Raw genomic sequence first — 18,242 nt, forward strand, 5'->3', positions numbered from 1 at the left:
GGAATAGATTCCGATACTGACAACTGTTATTAGCTCAATAGATACTTACCAAGGGAAGGAAACTATCAAAGGTGTCCCATGCTCCATGCACTGCAGCATGGAAGGTGCAAACCCTTTCCTTGTGATAGCAATAAAAACGGGGCTCGAACTGCCTGTGGAGTGGGTGGCCCTGACCAGCAGTGAGCAGCGCGGGAGAGAGGTGGTAAAGACGTTGGCTAACTCACACCCTTCTAATATTCCCCCTTACGTTTTTCTAACTTTCCTTTGAATGTATTTATGCTATTCACCTCAATACTCTTTGTGGTAGCAAGTTGCACATTGTAACCCCTCTGTGGGTAAAGACATTCCTCTTCAAGCCCCTATTGATATTTTATATTTATGGCCCCTAGTTCTGGTCTTCCCCATAAATCGAAACTACGTCCATCCTATCGAATCCTTTCATAACCATGACAACCGCTCGGTGGCCTCTCTTCAGACTTCTCTTTTCTGGAGAAAAAAGCCCTCGCCCGTTCAATATTTCCTAATGGATACTGGGTGGGATTTTCCAGCCATTCCTGCTGGCAGCATCTTCCAGTCCTGGCGACGACGACGACGACCCCCTGTTGAAGATTCCCCCCCCACGGGGGGAGGATGCAAACAACGGGAAATCCCATTGACAGCGACGGGACTGGGAGATCTCACGGCCGGCCAATGGTGGGCCACAAAACAGGAGGGTGGAAAATCCCACCCAATACTGTCAGTTCTGGTATGATGTCAATAAATCTGTTCTGCCTTTGTGCTAGTCCTTCTAATTCCTTTGTATCGTTTCCAAAATAGCTGGTGAGATCCAGGAGGAAGAGAAGAGAAATTAAACTTGTTTCTTTAAAATGCATAGAATGTATCGATTAGCTTGTATTAACTAAATGAAGTAAAATAATCGTAAGGAAAAAGGAGGCATGAAAAAACTACATTAATTATCATAATGTTGACTGTTTCATACTCAAAGACGACCAATATCTCTGTCGACCTGGCAGCAGTCTAAGGATTAATATGTGCTGTCATATATTTTGCAACATTACATTTAATTTCTGTTACATCTGCCCAGTTGTTGTGCTTCTGTTGATCTTTTTGACTTGTATCTTAAACATCCTGCTCTCCCACACAACTTGCTGTCATCTGCACATTTCAGCATTCCGCTTCTTGTACTCTTATCAAGATCATTAACGCTGTGAACAACAGATTTTCAAACTGACTCCACTGGCATAGCCTGCTTTCTAAATTGAGAAGTCTTGGAGGCTCCCGTTGTGCAGCAAGCGGGGAGACTAGGTGAATGAAGAAGCACGAATAAGATGATGCCACATTTGGGTTTTGGAAGCCTGAAGATTGCAGGGCGATAAGAAAACTGAGGGAGGTAAGGAATTCTCAACTTCAGAGGCTCAGGGGCTGGTTCAACACAGGGCTAAATCGCTGGCTTTGAAAGTAGACCAAGGCAGGCCAGCAGCACGGTTCAATTCCCGTACCAGCCTCCCCGAACAGGTGCCGGAATGTGGCGACTAGGGGCTTTTCACAGTAACTTCATTTGAAGCCTACTTGTGACAATAAGTGATTTTCATTTTCATTTCATACCCCTTCTCCTTCCCACCACCACCGCACCTTATCCACATTCGCCGCCCATTAGTAATGAAGCAGGTTCGTCAATGCCAACCCCCACTGCTGCCTCTGTCTCAGTAGCAGGGTCCTCCCCACCCTCGGCACCTTCCCCGTCCATACAAAGCACAAAATGATCGGGTCCAATTTCTGAATAAATGCCTTTAGTATCAAGATCGGAACAGCCTGAAATATAAACAAGAACCTCGGCAGAATATTAATCCTCCCTGGCTTCCTCCACCAGCTCCGTTAAGTTCCACTTATGGAGCCCCGTACATTCCCTTGCTACCTGAATCCCCAAATACCTGAACCTATCCCTCGCTACCGTAAATGGCATCCCCCCTAAATTAGTCCGCTGTGCCAGCTCATTCACCGGGAAAACCTTGCTTTTCTCTACATTCAGTTTGTACCCTGAGAACCCTCCAAACCTCCCCAGCAGACCCATAATCCTTCCCATACGCTCCAACGGATCCGAATCATCCAGCAATGGGCCATCAGCATAGAGCGACACCCGAAACCCCCTTTGTCCACTCTAATCCCAGCCATTCCACCGTCCCACTGAGAGCCATCGCCAACGGTTCGATGGCCAGCGCAAACAGCAAGGACGGCAGCGGTCACCCCTGCCTCGTACCCCAGTCCAAGTCATAGCTTCACAAACTCATATTATTCGTACTCATACTTGCCCTTGGTGCCACATATAGCAACCGCACCCATGCCACATATTCTGATGAGGTCTTTTTCAGGCTCTCCCGATCTTTATAGCAAAGGCCTTTTTTCAGAATTTGGACATGATAATTTTGGACTTTGTATGGGCGGGGAAGGTGCAGAGGGTCAGGCAGACCCTGCTCCAGAGGCAGAGGCAGCAGGGTGGGGGTGGGGGGGGGGGGGGTTTGGCATTGCCGAACATGCTTCTTTATTATTGGGCGGCGAATGTGGATCAGGTGCGCCAATTGTGGGATGGAGAAGGGGTAGAGTGGGGGAGGATGGGGGAGGAATCTTGTACGGGGTCCAGTTTGAGGGCTATGGTGATGGCAGCGTTGCCAATTGTTATAACGCCAGTTCACCATGAGACGGTGAGAACGAGTGAACATTAGGCTTTATTATCCAGGAACACGCCTGCCAGAGTCGGCTGTACAAATGAGTGCCACCCACAGGTGGCTGGTCTATATATCGCCCCAGTGAGGACTGAGCCAGGGGCGGAGCCCACCGGGGTTCCAGTACAGTACCTGGAAGTAGACCGTATTATCATTTCCAGGTCATAGGTCACAGCACTATACAGACAGTTCATACTTAGGTGAATACATTCACCACACCAATGGTGCCGAGTAGCTACTCAGAGAGCCTGGTGGTGCAGTCCACGGTGAAGATATGGAATCAGTTGACGATGGAAGGGATGTCAGTGGTAACGCTGCTGTGCGAGAATCATGGGTTTGAGCTGGGGGGGAACGAATAGTGTATAGAGTAGGTGGAGGGAAATGGGGATGGTCAACGTGAGGGATCTGTATTTAGAGGAAGGGTTCGCCAGTCTGGAGGAGCTAAGGGAGAGGGGAGAGATGTGGGCGGGGGAGTGAGTTCAGGTATCTGCAGGTTAGGGACTTTGCGCGAAAGGTCTGGAGGTGGTTCTCTAGGTTGCCGGGATAGACCCTCCTGGAGCAACTGCTGCTTCCGAATGTGGAAGGGGAGGGAAGAATTGGGGATATATACAAATGGCTGGGGGAGCAGGGAGGCGGGCGGATGGTGAAGATCAAGGAGAAATGTGAAGCGGAGTTGGGAGAGATCAATTGGGGAGTATGGAGTGAGGCATTGCGAAGAGTAAACGAGACCTCTTCCTGTGTAAGGATGAGCCTGATACAGTTTAAGGTGGTGCACAGGGTGCATGTGACTCGGTTGAGTGGGTTCTTTCAGGGGGCGGCAAATGAGTGTGAGAGGTGTGGGCGGGGGCCAGCGAATCACGCGCACATGTTCCCGCCTCAAATGGGCGGGACTGAATGATGCTCTCGGAAGTAGGTCGTAAACCTACTTACGACCTACCTGCGAGGGATTCAGCGGCCTCTCTCGATTCTTCGGCCTCCCCAGGGAGGCTGCAGCTGGGCACCGATCAGTGCTGGTCCACACAAACGTGGACCAGGTGGACGGAACCCAGTGGGGGTCTCCCGGGCCACAGGAGACCCCAGGGTGGTCAGGGTAACTGCAAGGTGGCTCCCTGGCCCTCCCCCTGGACCGCAGGCACCTTGGCACTACCACCATCACACTGCCAAGGCACCCGGATGTCACTGCCAAGCCAGCAGGAGCACTGCCTGGGTGCCAGGCTGGCTGTGCTAGTGTGACTGAGTGCCAGGGCCGTACTGCCAAGAGCCAGGGGGCAAGGGGAGCCATGCACATAAAATGAGGGTGGAGGGGGATTTGAAGAGTGGGTTAGTGCAGGGCAGGTAAGTAGGGGCCTCTGGGAGGTTGGGTGGGTGATGGGTGGGGGTCCAAGAAGGAAGGGGGCGCTGTAAGGGGGCTTGGGGGGGGGCTAAAGAGAGGGGAACCCCCAGGAGACCCATAGCGGGGTGTCCTCACTTGGGGGGTGTGGGGTAGTGTCCATGTGTGTGTGTGGGGGGGGGGGGGTGACATTGCCCATGGGTGGGGGGGTGAAGGGGACCCACAAGCTCACTTAGAGATCGGGGCACCCTTTCAAAATGGCGACCTGATCTCTGAGTTCAGCTCCCCAGTGCTAAACAAAATTCAAAGCGTGGGCTAAACCAGTGAGAAACTCCCCTAGGGCCCAAATAAGTGACTCAGTGTCATTGAATAGCGGTGGAGAACTCACCGGCCGAGCCAGCGGGAAACTCCCTGAAAAACCCACCACAAATTAAGTTTGAAATTTTTGGGGCGAATGAAATGAAAATTGCTTATTGTCACGAGTAGGCTTCAATGAAGTTACTGTGAAAAGCCCCTAGTCGCCACATTCCGGCACCTGTTCGGGGAGGCTGTTACAGGAATCAAACCGTGCTGCTGGCCTGCTTGGTCTGCTTTAAAAGCCAGCGATTTAGCCCAGTGAGCTAAACCAGCCCCATATCTCTGCAGCCTGCAGTTACCCAATAAATACCTGATGATAACACTAATATGGTTTGCAGTTAAGCTACCTGTCTCTTGTGGGGGACTGAATCAATTATGATTCTGAAAGTCAACATCCACCTCATTACTATCATTCAATCACTCCCTCAGATCCTCCAAGAATCCCAATAAATCTGTTCAACAGCATCAACTTTTCCTAATCCCATCTGATCTGGCAATTTCTGTTTCTACTTATGATTCTGAATCATTTCCTCCATAACATTTTTTCCAAGTTCATTTGTTAAGTTACCAGCCTGCAATCTCAGAGCTCTGACCCAATTCAAATCAGAACGGCAATGGCTGTTTCTCAGCTTTCAGCTGCTGCTTCAGTATTAAATGCAAAGTGAAACTTTTTGGCCACCGCGCCCACTCCTTCTAACCCTCACTTCCTGAAGTGTTATTGGATACATTCCTTCCAGGCCTGTTTTCCAATGGTTATTCAGAACCAGTCCATTACTTTACATGGTAAGCTTGGAATTATCTCCCACTCGTTCGATGCGGACGGGGAATGAAATGAAAATGCAAATCGCTTATTGTCACGAGTAGGCTTCAAGGAAGTTACTGTGAAAAGCCCCTAGTCGCCACATTCCGGCGTCTGTCTGGGGAGGCTGGTATGAGAAATATTAAGTGAACTAAAATTACAAAGTACAGTTAGCATTTTGACTGTACTGTATTGTTCTTTATTGCACCAACCTAAGACCTTGGAAACAACGGGCGCGATTCTCCCCAACCATGATGGGTGGCAATTTTCCGGTGACCGGACCCCTGCTCCCCCTCACCGTCTGTAGCCTCGCGACCCGTAAGGTCGCCCCACCCTCGCTCTTCGCTAACCTCACCCCGGACTGTAAGCCCGTCGCCACTAGGAGTGGACGATATAGTGCCCGGGACAGGGCCTTTATCAGGTCGGAGGTCCAGCGACTCCTGCGGGAGGGGATCATTGAGGCCAGGACCAGCCCCTGGAGAGCCCAAGTGGTGATCGTCAAGACTGGGGAGAAGCACCGGATGGTCATCGACTACAGTCACACCATCAACTGGTACATGCAGCTCGATGCGACCCCCTCCCCCGCATATCTGACATGGTCAACCAGATTGCGCAGTATCGAGTCTTCTCCACCATTGACTTGAAGTCCGCGTACAGCCAGCTCCCTGTCCGCCCGGAGGACCGCCAATACACTGCCTTCGAGGCAGATGACTGCCTCTACCACTTCCTCAGGGTTCCCTTTGGCGTCACCAATGGGGTCTCAGTCTTCCAACAAGAAATGGACCGAATGGTTGACCAGTACGGGCTGCGGGCCACGTTCCCGTACTTAGATAATGTCACCATCTGCGGCCATGACCAGCAGGAGCATGACGAAAACCTCCGGCACTCCCTCCACATCGCTAAACTCCTGAACCCACCTACAATAAGGAAAAATGCATTTTCCGCACAACCCGCCTAGCCATCCTTGCCTACGTTGTGGAAAATGGAGTCCGAGGGCCCGACCATGACCACATGCACCCCCTTCTGGAACTTCTCCTTCCCCACTGCCTCAAGGCCCTGAAGAGATGCCTGGGGTTCTTCTCTTACTATGCCAGCGCACAAGTAGACTGACTTCGGGCCCTTCACAATGACTTCTGTCACCTGGGGGGTCACCTGTTTTTTTCATTTTGTCAAGGCTCACAACCTGCCTTATTCCATCGAGGGAGGTCAGGACCGTGACCAGGGACTGCCAGGTCTGCGCGGAGTGCAAACCGCACTTCTATCGGCCAGACAGAGCGCACCTGGTAAAGGCCTCTCGCCCCTTTGAGCGCCTCAGCATCGACTTCAAACAGCCCCTCCCCTCCACTGACCGTATCGCGTACTTCCTCAACATTGTTAACGAATACTCAAGATTCCCCTTTGCCATCCCATGCCCTGTCATGACCTCTGCCACCGTCATCAAGGCTCTGCACAATATCTTCACCTTGTTCAGGTTCCCCACCCACATCCACAGCGATCGGGGTTCCTCCTTCATGAGCGATGAATTGCATCAGTTCCTACTTAGCGAGGGCATTACCTCCAGCAGGACGACCAGCTACAACCCTCGGGGCAACGGACAGGTGGAGAGGGAGAGAGCTACGGTCCGGAAGGCCATCCTCCTGGCCCTACAGTCTAGACGTCTCCCAGTCTCCCGCTGGCAGGAGGTCCTCCCCGATGCGCTCCACTCCATCCGGTCGCTCCTGTGCACTGCCACCAACGAGACCCTGCACGAACGTATGTTTGCCTTCCCCAGGAAGTCCACCTCTGGGGTCCCGCTCCTGTCCTGGGTGACAGCCCCAGGGCCTGTTCTCCGGAAGCACGCGAGGAGCCATAAATCAGATCCCCTCGTCGAAAAGGTCCTGCTCCTCCATGCCAATCCACAATATGCCTACGGGGCACATCATGACGGGCGACATGGATTTGTCACCTGCAGGTTCCCCAGCAACCATCACCACCACCCCCGACCCTACAACCTCTCCCTCCACCACTACCCAGCTACTTCAAGACCTGACGCCCGCAGGCCCACCGGCGACCATCACCACCACCCCCGCCCGCACACCGCCCACCCCCGCCCACCGACTCAACTATTGGGTGAAGAAGAGGACGACACGCTCCCGGAGGCGCAGGTCTCGATACCAATGCCCATACCACAGCCGGGACTGAGGCGATCACGGCGGAAGGTCAAGGCCCCCGACAGACTTGATCTTTAAGTCCACTTCACCCCCGCTGGACTCTTTTTTAACAGGGGGTGAATGTGGTAAACCACTGTATTGTATTGTACTGTTGTATTGTTACATGCCTGGGCTTGTCCCTGCTGGCCCCGAACCACTGTAGTATATAATATGTGTATTGTGGTAAACTGCCACTGTATTATATGTAATGTGGTAAACTACTGCCTGCTGGCTCCGCCTCCCCTTAGGCTCGGTATAAAGGTGGCTGATCTCCACCGCTGCCTCAGTTCGGGATCCAAGGCCAGGAGGCTTTCTGTTTAGTTTATTAAAGCCTCAGTTACGTTCACTGTTCGTCTTGTGTTCATTGATGGCACATCAACCAGTCCTCAACATAGTCTGGGATACTGGACAGGTTCTCTAATCATTTTATTTTTAATTTGCAAAATTGTGATGAAAGGATACCTCGTTCCAGGAGTGATTCCACATACAAATTCCCGTACCAGCCTACCCGAACAGGCGCCGGAATGTGGTGACTAGGGGCTTTTCACAGTAACTTAATTGAAGCCTACTTGTGACAATAAGCGATTTCCATTTCATTTTTCATTTTTCAAATAGAGATATATTAACACAAACCTTTTTTTAAAAAAAATCTTTTCTTGGCAATATTTTCAAATGTATACGGAACAGAAACAGGCAGACAACACAGCAACAGTTAACTGGACACAATTGCCCCTATTCCCCTGTACCACACCCCCCCCCCCCCCCACCCCCTTTTACACGCAGCCCCCCCCAAACCCAAACAGAAACATTGATGTGCTACTCTCCCTTAAAGAAGTCAATGAACATCCTCCACCTTCTGGAGAATTCCTTCTCCGCTTCTCTTACGGGGAACTTGATTTTGTTTTTGGTGGTGGAACTCTGCCAAGTTGCTCACCCACGTCCCCACTTTCGGCGGCTCTGATTCCCGCCAACCCAGAAAGATCCAGCTCTGGGCTATTAGGGAGACAAAGGCTACTACACCAGCCTCTCTCCCCACCTACACTCCCAGGTCCTCCGACACCCCAAATATCGCCACCCATGGGCTCGGTGACACCTCCACTCCAAAGATCTTCGACGTTGTGGTAGTCACCACTGTTGTATTGTGTATACTGCATACGAGGGCATTACGGTAAGGCCCCTGTACTACAGGTATGTGGGTAGATCCCTGCCTGCTGGCTCCGCCCAGTAAGCGGAGTATAAATGTGTGGGCTGTCCGAGCTGCAGCCATTTCGGCAGCAGCTGTGGGAGGCTCCACATCTCTGTGTATTAAAGCCTCGATTACTCTCTACTCTCGTCTCGTCATAATTGACAGTGCATCAGACATTACCTTTGCAAACTCTTCCCAGAACCCCTCCAACTTCGGACATGCCCAAAATCTATGGGCATGGTTTGCTGGGCTCCCTGCACATCGGCCCCACCTATCCTCCCCCTTGGAAAAAACGCCTCATTCTGGACCCTGTTATATGATCTCTGTGCACCACCTTAAACTGTACGACACTCAGTCTTGCACATGACAAAGTCATGTTTATCTCCCCAGCGCCTCACTCCTCACCCCGGCTTGCATCGACCCTCCCAACTCCTCCTGCCACTTGTGTCGAACCTCCTCCACCGGGGCGCCCTCCCTCTTCATCAGCTCCCCAAATATATCTGACACATTGCCCTCACCCATCTCATCCTCTAAATAACAACTTGGGCACAAAAATCAGGAGATTCCGAAACATGAACAAAAACTTCGGGATCACCATCATCTTTACCACCTGGACCCTTCCAGCTAATGACAGAAGCAACACATCCCACCTCCTAAAGTCCTCCTTCATTCCCTCCACCAGCGTTGCCAGAATCAACATATGCAGGCAGCCGGGCCCAGCCCTGTGCCACATATATCCCAAAATATCGAAAGCTTACCCCTACAAACCAAAACGGCAACCTCCCTATACTCCCCCCCCCCCCCCCCCCCCCCCCCCCCCGTCTGCGTCCCCGAACCCAGGCATTGATCGGAATACCTCACTTTTCCCCCTATTGAGTTTATACCTGGCTTAGCACAGTGGGCTAAACAGCTGGCTTGTAATGCAGAACAAGGCCAGAAGCGCGGGTTCAATTCCCGTACCGGCCTCCCCGAACAGGTGCCCGAATGTGGCTACTAGGGGCTTTTCACAGTAACTTCATTAAGTCTACATGTGACAATAAGTGGTTATTATTATTATTATACCCCAAATAAAGACTGAACTCCCCCAAAAGCCCCATAATCCTGTTGTAACTTTCAACCTGGTTCGCAATATATAACAAGGCCATCAGCGTATAAAGAGACTTGGTGCTCCACACCCATCTCTCTCAGTGCCCCGCCACCCCCTCTAAACCCCATCAAAAATGATGCCAATGGTTCAATTGCTAGGGCAAAGAGAAAAGGGGAGAGTGGGCACCCTTGCATTGTCCAACATACTCCAAATTGATACTATTGGTCCACACACTCGCCTTAGGAGCCCTATACAACAACCTCAACCAGTCGACAAACGCCTGTTCAAACCCGAACCTCCCAGCACCTCGAATTAGGCCACTCCACACAGTCAAACGCCTTCTCCTCGTCCATAGACACAACCACCTCCACCCCCTGGCCTACCGAGGGCATCAGTATCACATCCAATAGCCTTTGAACATTGGCCAATAGCTGCCGTCCCTTCATGAACCCCGTCTGTTCCTCCCCTATCAACTCAATTTTCTATCTGCACCCCCAGCACCTTCGCCAATAGCTTTGCATCCACGTTTAACAATGATATTGGCCGATTCGACACCCACTGCTCTGGGTCTTTGTCTTTCTTTAAAATGAGTGCGATAGACGCCTGACAGAGCGTGGAGGGAAGCTCACTCCTCTCCACCGACTCATTGTACACCTCCACCAATGGGAGCCCCCAGCTCTGACTCAAACCTCCCATAAAACTCCGCAGGGAACCCATCTGGGCTTGTCTTTGTCATAATATCCACTCATGTATATCATGAGATGCAGACCTGAGTCGCAACATCATGCGTGAGCCCTACCCGATCCCGAAGCGTGAAGAGTTAACCTGTGAGATGGCTCATGCCAAATTCTTTACCAAGCTGGACGCCTCCCGTGGTTTCTGGAAGATACAGCTGGACGAGTCCAGTCAGAAGCTGTGCACGTTTAACACTCCGTTCGGCAGGTATTGCTACAACCGCATGCCTTTTGGTATCATATCAGCTTCCGAAGTATTCCATCGCATTATGGAGCAAATGATGGAGGGCAATGACTGGGTGCGAGTCTATGTGGACGACGTGATCATCTGGTCCACGATGCCCGAGGATCACATCGCTCGCCTCAGACAGGTTTTCCAGAGGATCCACAAAAATGGCCTCCAGCTCAACAGGGCCAAATGCTCATTTGGTCGGTCCGCTATCAAGTTTCTGGGTGACCACATTTCACAGCAGGGTGTGCAACCTGACGCTGACAAGGTGCTGGCAATCAATGCCATGAAGACCCCAGAGGACAAAAACGTGGTCCTCCGTTTCCTCGGGATGGTGAATTTTCTCGGGAAATTCATTCCCAACATGGCATCCCACAGCACAGCCCTCCGGCATCTCGTTAAAAAGTCGACAGTGTTCCAGTGGCTTCCCGCACATCAAGCGGAGTGGCTTGAGCTGAAGGCGAAGCTCACCACAGCCCCAGTACCGGCATTCTTTGACCCAACCAAGGATACCAAGATATCCACAGACGCAAGCCAGGACAGCATTGGGGCGGTGCTCCTCCAGCGAGACCACTCCTCGTCCTGGGCTCCAGTGGTATACGCCTCCAGGGCCATGACTCCGTCCGAACAACGGTATGCCCAGATCGAAAAGGAGTGCTTGGGTCTCCTGACAGGAATAGTCAAGTTTCATGACTACGTATACGGCCTGCCAAAGTTCACGGTGGAAACAGACCACAGGCCTTTAGTCCACATAATCCAAAAGGATTTAAATGACATGACACCTCGGCTGCAGGGAATTCATCTTCGTCTCCACCGATATGACTTTGAACTTGTCTACACACCGGGTAAGGAGCTGATCGTCACGGATGCCCTATCCCGATCCGTCACCACGCCGTGTGAATAGGGCGACTTCATTTAGCCACATTGAAGCACAGGTGCAGTTGTGTGCCAGCAACCTCCCAGCCACTGATGAACGAGTTATACAAATACGCGAAGAAACTGCCAAAGATCCTCTACTGCAGCGCGTGATGAAGCACCTCGCCCATGGCTGGCAAAAGGGGCAGTGCCCCCAGTTCTTCAACATTAAGGACGAGCTGACGGTTGTTGAGGGGATCCTTCTTAAACTAGATAGAATTGTCATTCCCCAAAGCATGCAAAACATGGTGCTCAGGCAGATCCATGAAGGTCACCTGGGGGTCGAGAAATGTCGACGCAGAGCTCGGCAGGCAGTTTACTGGCCTGGCATCAGCCAGGACATTGCCAACGCAGTCCTCAACTGCACAACATGCCAGCAATTTCAACCAGCTCAACCCAAGGAAACGCTGCAACAGCACGAGATCGTGACCTCTGCGTGGTTCAAGGTGGGGATAGACCTCTTTCACGCCAATGGGTGTGATTACGTGCTCCTGGTCGACTACTTCTCCAGCTATCCAGAAGTGGTGAAACTGTCGGACCTCACGTCCAAGTCCATCTACAAAGCCGCAAAGAGACGTTTGCCATGCATGGGATACCACTCGCTATAATGAGTGGCAACGGTCCATGTTTCTACAGCCAAGAGTGGTCCGACTTTGCACGAGCCTACCACTTTAGTCACATCACATCCAGTCCCCATCACCCGCAATCAAACGGGAAGGCCGAGAAAGGGGTCCATATTGTAAAGCGGTTGCTGTGCAAGGCTGCAGACTCTGCCTCGGATTTCAACCTGGCGCTATTGGCATACAGGGCAACCCCTCTGTCGACTGGTTTGTCTCCGGCGCAGTTGCTCATGAACCGCAACCTGAGGATGACTGTTCCAGCCATCCATGTTCCCGACCTTGACCACCTCACGGTGCTGCAGAAGGTGCAGCGATCCAGGGAACAGCAAAAGATCACGTATGATGCTCATGCCACAGATCTGCCTGCGCTGGCTCCAGACGATGTTGTTCGCGTTCAGCTGCCTGAGGGAGGTTGATCAGCCCCAGCTGTTGTCGTCGCCCACCGCAAAAACTGAATCTATAGGCGGAGATGTCATAATATCCACTCATGTATATCAGACAGGCAGTGATTGACACACAGGATAACCAATGAATACATACGACACAAAACAACCAATCACCAGACAGGACACCACCTGCACTATAAAGCCCACAGGGCATTAAGGCTCTCCCTCTCTCACAGGACACGGCTAGGGAGATAGTCACAGTGCACAGGCCAATGAACATCATCACCATGTGATAGAGAGCTAGTCTACTCAAACCAGTAGGAGGTTATCAGTTAGGTTAATTGAGTGTCGACTCACATCAGATTATGTACAGCAATCAATAGGTTCAGTAAAACTGTTGGACCATCTCATGTGTCGGAAGCCTGTTTCGCGTTTTACTGCATCCAGTTGCAGTCGATGTTAGACCAATACAGATAACACATCAGCCTTCTCCCCATACTTGTGGACATGCAAAAGAACAAAAATTCCTTCATCCTCTGCCTCGCAAATGGCCATGGCTCAGCCGCCTCCATTCACTCCGTAAACTCCAGCAACCCCTTCGCCATTGCCTGCACCCTCAGGATTAAGCTATTGAGTTGGATGATCAGCCATGATCGTGATGAATGGCCTCTTTCTGCTCCTATCTTCTATGTATTTATGTGACATTCCATGTGATCAGCCAGGTCGGGGTGTCCTTGCACCACCCCCCTCCAGTCAACCATATCTCCACTTTAACCAGCTCCGCTAGGTCCACACCCAGCACCCTCCTTGGGCCTCCTCAAGATGTCTGCCACCATCACCCCTTAACCAGCTGCGCCACACCAACTCCGTCCACATCAGTGAGCCACCCCTTACCCCCTGCCATTCCTAACAGGAAAAGAGAAAGGAGACCGCTCCCCCCCCCCCCCCCACACCAGACCTATCCCCATTTCACTCCTGTTAACTAACCTATCCACTAGCATGGTGGCCCCCACTCGAGGAAACTGCCTTCCCCCAAACCCCCTTACTCCCTCGCACCCGCTCCTCCACACTCCTATTTATGGCCACAACCCCAATAACCCACATAATATTCAACATGATACAATATTCTACTCAACCAAAAAACGGCAACACTCCCCCCACAGGTATCTCCATTGTCCAAAGTTCTTACAAGTCCTCAAGTCTGTGGTCTCGTGAAAACCTGCTCGGCAGCTCCGGCGTGTCCATATAGAATTCCTGGCCCTTGTATGTGACCCACAACCGGGCTGGGTACAGCACCCCGAACTTCACTCCTTCCTCGAACAGGACCGCTTTGACCCTGTGGAACCTTGTCCGGTTCTTCGCCAGCTCCACACCCAGATCATGGTCGACCTGAATCACATTCCCTTCCCAGGTGCACCTCCTCGTCTCCTTCGCCCACCGCAGAATCTTCTCCTTGTCCAGATATCTGTGCAGTCGTACCCACCATCGCCCTCAGCTGCTCACCCGCCTTTGGCCTCCTCCTCAGTGATCTGTGCTCTTGATCTATCTCGGGGGCGGTGGGGGGGGGGGGGGGGGGGGGAGGGGGGGGGGGTGTTGAAGACCCCTTCCCCACCAGCTTCCCAAGCATGTTAGCTACATACTTCATAGCCTGCGTTCCCTCAATGCCGTCGGGCAACAATCCCACAATCCGGAGATTCTCGACTGATTCTCCAAATTGTCCACTTTCTCTCAGCCTCCCCTTGGCCCTCCACCACCAATGTAATCTCTGCCTTCCAGGAGGCCAACCGGTTCTTATGGTCCACAACCGACTCTTCCACTTTTTTGGAGCGACGCACTATGTGCCTCGAACCTCTGCTCCACCCTCTCAATGGCTGCCCGAATCGGGCATGTTCAAGACATAAATCGATAGATTTCTAGATATGGAAGATATTAATGGATATGGGGATAGTGCGGGAACATGGCATTGAGATAGAAGATCGGCCATGGTCTGGTGGAATGGCCCACTCCTGCTCCATTTCCCGATCTTCCAATAGAATTTTGCTTTCCACACTTGGGGGCTTCTCTGAATGCCAATTTAAGGACACTTTTATATATAACTTGTGCTCACTGGAAGATTGCCGTTTCAGTTGTCCTGAGCTCATTTTACTAATAGACCTCAGAGCCAGAGACAACAAACTTTCATCCTCCAACCCAAGGGTGGATTAAACATCGGAGACTGAAGATGAAAAGGCAGCAATTTGACTGATGATTCAACTCAATCATTATTGAATGTTTACTTGCTTCCAAATGTTTGTGGCGAGCATCTGTTTAGGTTTAGAACCTCCAACGCCATAGCAATAACGTTTTAATATAACAACATGTGACAGATAATAATTTTTTTTTTGCAGTACCGATGTTGAGTTGCAGACAGGATGGTGAATTGCAATGCAGGACCAGTTGAATCCATTGCCTGACTGTGTCCTTGATTGACCACAGCCAGTCCTGGAGTATGTGACACTGTGGCTACCTGTCTCATTCGGCTATTCCTGGTAACCTCAGTCAAACCTGAGAACATGCTCAGTAACCAATCGGAACAACAGCTTGTGCGCTGGTACAGTCCGTTCTTATTTCTTGAATCAAGAATTTTCCAGCTTTCCTATTCTTTGTAAAGTTTGTTTCTAGATTGATTACGGTGTGCACCTTTTAAAATAATCTGGTATTTTGATTGGAGGTATTTCATAAAAAATAAAAATGGAGATTCAATGGGCGGGATTCTCCGTTGGCTGACAGCGAAACCCTGAAACGCGATTGGGCGGAGAATCAGTTTGCAGCGACCGCCAATCTGAAGTCCAATCGCAATTCTCCGTCACTTCGATAGCGGCGTCAATGCGTTCCAGAACGCACGTACAGTAAACACCGTTTGAATGTACTTAGCGGGTCCGAGCCGGTATTCCCCGGGGCCTCCACGATTCTCCTCCTCCTCTGATAGGCCGGGTTCCCAATGGCGCGGTTCACTTCTGCTTTTAGAAATTGTCAGACCATGTTGTGGCTGATGGGGGAGAGAGAAGAGGTAGGACACAGATAGACACATGGGCTGCCAGACCCACTGGCTTGGTTGGCTGGGGATGGGGGGGGGGGTGACAGGTGAACGGGCCGGGTGGCTGGGGTGACCCCTCCACAGGACTGGGCAATGTCCAGTCACAGACAGCCATTGTCGCCGCCTGCAAAGGAGCCATCTTGCTGCACACCCCACTGACCACCCAGCTTTGCCCTTGATTTTGCAGAGTGGCACCGGCCGTAATGGTGCCCCCACCTTACCCTCCGCCATACACACCCCACCCAACCTGGCTGCCACCCGCCGGCAGCACAACAAGGCGGCGCCCACAGTAGCCCCTACGAGGCACGGGGCGGAGGCCACGGAGCATACCACCAGCAAGAACAGTGCCAGACGATGGTACCACTAGCATCAGGATGGGGCACCAGAGGCCACATGGTGCCGGGTATCGACGGAACGAGGGGCGTGGTACATGCGGGAGCAGAGACCGCAGTGCCAACCGGGCATTCGTGCAACCCGTTGGACCTGTTTGGGCACGTGGATACGCACAATGCTAACATGTCAGATTCACCCCCTGCAGACAATGGATATTGGAGTGCAGCCAGTAATGGTGGCCTTCCTCCTCATCACTGCAGTCTTGGGGGATGCACTGTGACTGTAACGCTGCAGCCCTGTAGTTGGCGTTGCTCCAGGAGGAGGAGGAAGCTGCAGCAACGGAGCGGGCAGCAGCAGAGTGGGCAGCAGCAGAGCAGGCAGCAGCAGAGCGGGCAGCAACGGAGCGGGCAGCAGCAGAGCGGGCAGCAGCGGAGCGGGCAGTGGCAGAGCAGGCAGCAGCAGAGCAGGCAGCAGCAGAGTGGGCAGCAGCAGAGCAGGCAGCAGCAGAGCGGGCAGCAACGGAGCGGGCAGCAGCAGAGCGGGCAGCAGCGGAGCGGGCAGTAGCAGAACAGGCAGCAGCAGAGCAGGCAGCAGCAGAGTGGGCAGCAGCAGAGTGGGCAGCAGCAGAGCGGGCAGCAGCAGAGCGGGCAGCAGCAGAGCAGGCAGCAGCAGAGCGGGCAGCAGCAGAGCGGGCAGCAACGGAGCGGGCAGCAGCAGAGCGGGCAGCAACGGAGCGGGCAGCAATGGAGCGGGCAGCAGCAGAGTGGGCAGCAGCAGAGCGGGCAGCAGTGGAGCGGGCAGCAGCGGAGTGGGCAGCAGCAGAGCGGGCAGCAGTAGAGCGGCAGCAGCAGAGCGGCAGCAGCAGAGTGGGCAGCAGCAGAGTGGGCAGCAGCAGAGCGGGCAGCAGCAGAGAGGGCAGCAGCAGAGTGGGCAGCAGCGGAGCGGGCAGCAGCGGAGCAGGCAGCAGCAGAGCGGGCAGCAGCAGAGCGGGCAGCAATGGAGCGGGCAGCAGCAGAGCGGGCAGCAGCAGAGCGGGCAGCAGCAGCAGAGTGGGCAGCAGCAGAGCGGGCAGCAGCAGCAGAGTGGGCAGCAGCAGAGCGGGCAGCAGCAGCAGAGTGGGCAGCAGCAGAGCGGGCAGCAGCAGCAGAGCGGGCAGCAGTGGAGCGGGCAGCAGCAGAGTGGGCAGCAGCAGAGCGGGCAGCAGCAGAGCGGGCAGCAGCAGAGCGGGCAGCAACGGAGCGGGCAGCAGCAGAGCGGGCAGCAGCAGAGCGGGCAGCAGCAGAGCGGGCAGCAGCAGAGCAGGCAGTAGCGGAGTGGGCAGCAGCAGAGTGGGCAGCAGCAGAGCGGGCAGCAGCAGAGCGGGCAGCAACGGAGCAAGCAGCAGCAGAGTGGGCAGCAGCAGAGTGGGCAGCAGCAGAGCGGGCAGCAGCAGAGCGGGCAGCAGCAGCAGAGCGGGCAGCAGCAGAGCGGGCAGCAGCAGCAGAGTGGGCAGCAGCAGAGCGGGCAGCAGCAGCAGAGCGGGCAGCAGCGGAGCGGGCAGCAGCAGAGTGGGCAGCAGCAGAGCGGGCAGCAGCAGAGCGGGCAGCAACGGAGCGGGCAGCAGCAGAGCGGGCAGCAGCAGAGCGGGCAGCAGCAGAGCGGGCAGCAACGGAGCGGGCAGCAGCAGAGCGGGCAGCAGCGGAGCAGGCAGCAGCAGAGCGGGCAGCAGCAGAGACGGCAGCAACGGAGCGGGCAGCAGCGGAGCGGGCAGCAGCAGAGCGGGCAGCAGCGGAGCGAGCAGCAGCAGAGCGGGCAGCAGCAGCAGAGCGGGCAGCAGCAGAGCGGACAGCAGCAGAGCGGGCAGCAGCAGAGCGGGCAGCAACGGAGCGGGCAGCAGCAGAGCGGGCAGCAGCAGAGCGTGCCACAGACCACCCAGGATGGAGAGGCAGCCACTCAACAGGACGAGGAGGAGAAAGTGCCAAGGAGGCGGCGCATGAAGCCTCGTGTGTACTGGCACGCCTGTCACCCAAGGACGTGCCGGACCAGGCACACTGTCGAAGCAGGGAGACAGTATGAAATATCTTCCAGATCCCCCTGGAACCACGGGGGTATGGGGGGAGGAAACCCACTCCTGGTGGCCCTCAAGGTAACAGTCGCCCCGAACTTCTCTGCCACGGGATCCTTCCAGGCGCCGAGTGGCGACCTGTCCAGGATCTCACAGATCTCGGTGCACAGGTGCATCCGTGCCCTCGCGGAGGCCCTATATGCCCGGGCGGCTCAATAAATCCATTTCAATGTGGAC

At 53.7% G+C, this 18,242-nt stretch overlaps 1 protein-coding gene across 1 annotated transcript in view; it reads left to right on the forward strand.

Annotated features, from left to right (window-relative positions):
- The first annotated feature begins 1,192 nt into the window (after positions 1–1,192).
- tmem119b (transmembrane protein 119b) overlaps positions 1,193–18,242 on the forward strand; it is a 53,205-nt gene continuing 36,155 nt past the window's right edge. The window contains exon 1 of the mRNA XM_038819869.1: positions 1,193–1,390. The gene's annotated coding sequence lies outside the window, so the exon portion shown is untranslated. The remainder of the gene's footprint in view (positions 1,391–18,242) is intronic.

The sequence above is a fragment of the Scyliorhinus canicula genome, chromosome 1 (assembly GCF_902713615.1).
Source record: "Scyliorhinus canicula chromosome 1, sScyCan1.1, whole genome shotgun sequence".
NCBI classification, from domain to species: domain Eukaryota; kingdom Metazoa; phylum Chordata; class Chondrichthyes; order Carcharhiniformes; family Scyliorhinidae; genus Scyliorhinus; species Scyliorhinus canicula.